The following is a 5,001-nucleotide window of genomic DNA, read 5'->3' as shown; positions in this document are numbered from 1 at the left end:
CCATCAGAGATATCCTCTCGAAAATGGGTAAGCTTGGCATATGGAAGGGATACTGCTTATTGACGACGTTTCGTGGTTGTCTGGAAAACAACGGATGAAGGGGGCGACACTAAAAATGCCTCCAGATGCATATGGGGACCGCATGATGTCCAGGGATAGCATCGTGAATGTAGACTAGCGAAGCTTGGTATTATGGTCGGCGGTATGAATCCGATGAATACATGATAATCCATTGATACAATAAGGATCAATCCATAGATAATAATAAGGCGCACACACCTGAATTAAATCGCATGATAGTTTATTTACCGTCGTGTCAATACGCAAAGATGCAGGCTTCGATGTATGCGAAAATTCTGAATGTCCACGGGCTCAAGTAGCACAAATCTTCTTAAAATTTCAAGGCAATCGGATGAAAATTGAGGATTTTAGAAATTCGACAAAGTTGGTGAACTTTGGCCTATGTTGACCTATTGACCTTTTGATCCCAAAAACAATAAGCTTCTTGCTTATGATCAACTCTACCATTGGGTGAAATTTCGTGAAGATCGGTTGAAAATTGTGACCTGGAGGCACCAGACAGACAGACAGACAGAAAAACAGACAGACAGACAAACAGACAGAATAACGCACAAGATCAAGCAATATACTTGAAAAATCTCAGGTAGAATTAATCAGCAATTATTTAGCTCAGGTAGAACAGCAAGGTGATCGTGAGTATTTTATTATTAAAATTAGTATACAGTGCACGTTTTTATGCCTCCGCAGGACGGTTGTCCGTCCGGTTGTCGGTCCGTACCAGACTTTCGTTTCCAGAATAACCGCTTATGGGATTGGCTTATTGGTATGAACTGTAATAATTGGTATGATAACAAAATTGGTATGAACTGTAATGCAAAGATGAACTGGTTCGATTTTGGGTTGAAAAGGTCAAAGGGACCATGGTCATGTGACCTTTAATTTAAAATCTTGGTTTCCACAACTTGTGGACGAGAGAAGGGATTTCAATCAAACTTGACAGTAAATATCGCGGATGCTTCTTCATGGTGGTCGAACCCTTCCCCCTCCTCCCCCCAATGCAATTCGGGGGCAAAATCTTCCCCATTCTGTCCTGCTGCCCGGATTCGTCAGGTCAGCGCTTTATTAGGGTCAGAGTGCCGATTGGTCCCCATGGACCGTCCCTTTCCCTCTTGTCCCTGTTTCTCTCTTTCTCCAATCTGACGTGGCCCTGACTTCGTGAAGGTGGGTCACACCATCCTAGATGTGGGGGATCTCTGGGTCGTTTCTGGGAGATCGATCCGCTATCTTTGTGTCACGGGCTTGTTCGAGAGAACTGTCCGAAGTGATGCAACAACAACCAAATTTGACACCACAATGGCCTGCTGTGCAAAGATGGACAGATGAAATTTTTGGGTGTAACAGGACATGTGCCCTTTGAAAATATTTTTGCAGATCATAACTCGAGTTTGAAACATCTGAGGTTTTACCTCTGTCATGTGACTTTTAATCGAGATCAAACGTAAACAGTGGGTTGACATCGAACGCAGGCGGACGCATATCCAATATCACCCACCGATGCAGACATTGTACAACAGAGCTCGTTTCGTCCCACCCTGCACAATAACTTGGGGTATAATTAGCAGTGTAGGTAGATCCTAGACTCGTGGAGGTAGATCCTAGACTCGTGGAGGTAGATTCTAGACTCGTGGAGGTAGATCCTAGACTCGTGGAGGTAGATCCTAGACTTGTGGAGGTAGATCCTAGACCCGTGGAGGTAGATCCTAGACTCGTGGAGGTAGATCCTAGACTCGTGGAAGTAGATCCTAGACCCGTGGAGGTAGATCCTAGACTCGTGGAGGTAGATCCTAGACTCGTGGAGGTGTATCATAGACTCGTGGAGGTGTATCATAGACTCGTGGAGGTGTATCGTAGACTCGTGGAGGTGTATCGTAGACTCGTGGAGGTGTATCATAGACTTGTGGAGGTGTATCATAGACTCGTGGAGGTAGATCCTAGACTCGTGGAGGTGTATCATAGACTCGTGGAGGTGTATCATAGACTCGTGGAAGTGTATCGTAGACTCGTGGAGGTGTATCGTAGACTCGTGGAGGTGTATCGTAGACTCGTGGAGGTAGATCCTAGACTCGTGGAGGTGTATCATAGACTCGTGGAGGTGTATCATAGACTCGTGGAGGTGTATCGTAGACTCGTGGAGGTGTATTGTAGACTCGTGGAGGTGTATCATAGACTTGTGGAGGTGTATCATAGACTCATGGAGGTAGATCCTAGACTCGTGGAGGTGTATCATAGACTCGTGGAGGTGTATCATAGACTCGTGGAAGTGTATCGTAGACTCGTGGAGGTGTATCGTAGACTCGTGGAGGTGTATCGTAGACTCGTGGAGGTAGATCCTAGACTCGTGGAGGTGTATCGTAGACTCGTGGAGGTAGATCCTAGACTCGTGGAGATCCTAGACTCGTGGAGGTGTATCATAGACTCGTGGAGGTGTTGGTGAACTCGACGTTGACCAGATGCTGGTGTCTGTTGGCAAGATTGTGACACTCACCGTCCAATTGCAGCCACGTCTGCAGGCATTCACGATATTTACTCCATCGAAGAGGCGTAAACGGCGAAGTTATGTCATTCACGACGTGTTCAAAGTGCATGAAGCACTTTAAACGCGATTTTCCCGAGGCCATGACTAAACATTCAGCGCGACATGGGCGTCGCCATTTTGTATGTCATGTGACCCAAGCAAGTGTTCTGATAGGCCTAGATTCAAAATTAGTGCCTTCGATGCAAGACAAAGTAGTGCGACATAAACGCGTGAAAAACTTTCAAACTGGCAGGATCTGTTAGTTAAACTTTTTGTATGTGCTACAACTCGGCACGTACTCAGATTACCAGTGATTATTTTTTAGTCTCTCTGACCTCGGAACGGGATTGAACGATACACGGTGTCAGCTTGAGGCCTAAAAAGAGAAATTATGTCTCTTATATTGGGATTGTAGATGGTGGCTTGCAAACCGGGCATCAGGGGCGGTGTACAGAAACTTTTAAAATTATTATTACAATAAATACAAGGTGTAGGAAGGTGAAATTCGCTGCACATGATGTGCAATATGCACAGAATAAAACGAGTGGTAATTTACGTCCGTATGATGTCTAATAAATAATGAAGATAAAAGCACACCTGACACTAGGCCGAGGCTTCAGACTTTGGCACGCTCAGGAGGCTGCACCATCGAATAAACTGCTCCAACCCGTCATATTTGCGGGCTTTTTACTACTGAATAAATATCAACATTATACACGGGCCTATGGCAAAAACAAGCTATTCATGGGTGCACTGGCAGCAATCTTGGATAACCTTAGACTGATCTTAACCTCGGTGACCTAGCTCGGGTACCTCCTCTGCACCGTCGAATAAACTGCTCCAACCCGTCATATTTGCGGGCTTTTTACTACTGAATAAATATCAACATTATACACGGGCCTATGGCAAAAACAAGCTATTCATGGGTGCACTGGCAGCAATCTTGGATAACCTTAGACTGATCTTGACCTCGGTGACCTAGCTCGGGTACCTCCTCCCACCCTCCCCCCCCGCCCCCCTTCTAAAATAGTTCTGTGCCAACCTTGGTGCTTTATTCCGGAATGTAATGATTGTTTCCTTAAGCCAAATGGACTATTAAAGTTACCATACATCGATTCATAGACCCGTGCGATTAATTTAGGCCAGGATATTCTTGGCCCAGCATCACTGAAAAAGAGGCTAAACCGATACATTTTGGTCACTCTGGACTCCATCACGAGGCATCAATCATGGTACCTGCTGCCTGAATATGTATATTTGTGGATCATTGGTGCAAGCAGCTCGTTCGCAGCCATTGACCATCCAACGAGAAGTGGAAGTATTTGGGAGCTTGATGCACATGGCCCATTCCTGGGTTCATCTGGAGTTGAATCAGGAGAGGATCGTTGAGCCTGCAACAAGTCTGCGGAGACAGTGGAGACCCCAAGTCTGGAAGGCGTGCCCTGACAGCTGATACAGCTACTGATGTACAACGCACGCACCCCAGGGACGGTGCATTCTGTTATATGGACCCATGATACCTGTTGAAATATACTCAGTGACTCAGGGAACCGAGTGAACCAATGACGGACTATTCATTCCTTTTTCACTTCTTCTTTTTGGCATCCCCTCTAGCTCCCCACATCCTCACCCTTGTTCGGAATAAATTTGGGAAAGAAAGCTTGCTTCGTTCACTTCATTGTCACACTGGTGGATAAAAACTGGATATTATACAAACACAATGATTCGTGGAGTTTAAATTAAAAAAAATTATTTGTTTCCTGCACACGCGCATCGTCAACAGATTACGAGAATCAAAGGTGTTCAGCAGAGAAAGGAGAAATCAGAAAGTCATACAGGTATACACGGGATGAGACACGGAGCCCTGTGAACGACAGGGACAAGGGTGTGGTCCAGTCCAACGCACACATGTACATTGTACCCATATATTTATTTTGGTGTATATTCCAAAGTGCACCTGTACATTGTACCAAAATATTTATTTTGGGGTCTATTCCAAAGTGCACCTGTACATTGTACCCATATATTTATTTTGGTGTATATTCCAAAGTGCACCTGTACATTGTACCCATATATTTATTTTGGGGTATATTCCAAAGTGCACCTGTACATTGTACCAAAATATTTATTTTGGGGTCCAGTCCTGCAAACGCACACCTGCAAATTTATTCTGCACCCAAATATTTCTTTTGGGGTCTATTCCAAAGTGTGCCTGCACGCGATACACGAAATATTTATTTTGGGGTCTATTCCAAAGTGCACCTGTACATTGTACCCAAATATTTATTTTGGTGTCCAGTCCTGCAAACGTATACCTGCAAATTTATTCTGCACCCAAATATTTATTTTGGGGTCCAGTCCAACGCGCACATGTACGGTATACCCAAATATTTATTTTGGGGTCC

This window comes from Myxine glutinosa, chromosome 10 (genome assembly GCF_964187855.1).
Source record: "Myxine glutinosa chromosome 10, kmMyxGlut1.1, whole genome shotgun sequence".
Classification (NCBI taxonomy): Eukaryota; Metazoa; Chordata; class Myxini; order Myxiniformes; family Myxinidae; genus Myxine; species Myxine glutinosa.
The sequence above is the reverse complement of the archived record's forward strand: the minus strand, read 5'-3'. Positions refer to the sequence as shown.